At 31.6% G+C, this 1,833-nt stretch overlaps 1 pseudogene; it reads left to right on the top strand.

Moving 5' to 3' along the window:
* Positions 1–691: 691 nt before the first annotated feature.
* On the top strand, positions 692–1,061 carry LOC102998600 (60S ribosomal protein L31-like; annotated as a pseudogene).
* Positions 1,062–1,833: the final 772 nt, after the last annotated feature.

The raw sequence follows: 1,833 nt of genomic DNA, 5'->3' as shown, positions 1-1,833 counted from the left end.
TATATTATACTTAAAGAAGTATAATATTAATTCAAGGAAGACTATGGTAATATAAGGACACGTATTGTAATCCCTATGGCAATCACTAAAATAGCTAAAAACAAATGATTGAGTTAAGATGGAATAAGTTTTTCAAATACTTGGTTAATTTAAAAAGAAAGAAATGATGAAAAGAGGAACAAAGAACAGACAAGGCAGTAGTGGTCTTAAATTCAAACATATCAATAATTACTTCAACTGTGAGTGGACTAAAACTACAATTAAAAGGTAAAGATTGTCAAACTAGACAAGTAGGAAACACACATTATATGTTGCTTTCAAGAAATGACCTTCAAGTATAGACACAGCTTAAAAAATAAAAGATTGGGAAAATTATACCATGCAAACAGCTAATCAGAAGAAAATTGTAGGGGTTACATTAATATCACAAGAAGTAGAATTCATGATAAGTAGTATTCCCAGAGATAATGGTAGGCATTTCATAACGGTGCAATAAACAATTTATTAAGAAAACATAACAATCCTAAATGTGCATGCATCTAATACAAAGCTTCAAAATAATGCAAAAACTGACAGAGCTAAGGGAGAAAAAGACAAATTCCAATTAAAATTGGAGATTTTAATATTTATTTTCCAGTAATTGATTAAAACATATATATTAAAGATTGTTTTCCAACCAGAGCCCGGCAGAATGACTCCCACGAAGAAAGGTGGAGAGAAGAAGAAGGGCCGGTCCGCCATCAATGAGGTGGTGACCAGAGAATACACTATCAACATTTACAAGAGCATCCATGGAGTGGGTTTCAAGAAACGTGTCCCTCAGGCACTCAAAGAAATCCTGAAATTTGCCATGAAGGAGATGAGAACTCCAGATGTACGCATTGATACCAAGCTTAACAAAGCTGTCTGGGCCAAAGGAGTAAGGAATGTCCCATCTCATGCCCATGTGCAGAAATCGTAATGAACATGAAGATTCACCAAACGAGCTCTATACCTTGGTCACCTATATACCTGTTACCACTTCCAAAAATCTACAGACACTTAATGTGGATGAGAACTAACTATTGATTGTCAAATAAAGTTATAGAACTACAAAAAGTTAAAAATTAATAAATATATAGAAAACTTGAACAACACTATTAGCCAATTTTAACCTTATTGACATTTATAGAACACTACACATAACAACTGTGGAATTCACATATTTTCCAAATGTATGTGGAATATACATGAGATAGATCAGCTGCTGAGCCATGAAAGGTCTCAATCCATTTTAAAGAACTGAATTCATACAAAGTATATTCTCTAAAAATAATAAAACAAATAAAAATATGATCTTTTACACAACAAGTCAATAACAAAAAGATGTCAGGAAAATCCCTAAACATTTGGAAGCTAACCAACAAAGTTCTAAATAGCTCATGGATCAAAAAAGAAATTCCAAAGGAAATTAGAAAATATTTTGAACTGAATGATAATGGAAGCAAAATACATCAAAATTCTGTGGAATGCAGCTAAAGCAATGCTTAAAGGGAAATACCTAGAAAAGACAAAAGAAAGATTTAAAAGCACTGATCTAAACTTTCATCTTAAGAAGCTAGTAAAAGAAGAGGAAATTAAAGCAAAAGGAACAAAACAATAAAATAGAAGCAAAGTAGAAATCAGTGAAATAAAAAATAGACAAATGATAGAAAATCAACAAAACTGAGAATAGGTCTCTTGATAGGATTAATAAAATACAGGCCTCTATCTAGATTTATCAATAAAAAAGAGAGAAAATACAAATTACAAACTTCACTCATGAAAGAAAGAGAGTACATCATTCCAGATTCC

Source organism: Balaenoptera acutorostrata, chromosome 6, assembly GCF_949987535.1.
Source record: "Balaenoptera acutorostrata chromosome 6, mBalAcu1.1, whole genome shotgun sequence".
NCBI lineage: Eukaryota > Metazoa > Chordata > Mammalia > Artiodactyla > Balaenopteridae > Balaenoptera > Balaenoptera acutorostrata.
This window is presented reverse-complemented; position numbering and strand designations above follow the sequence as displayed.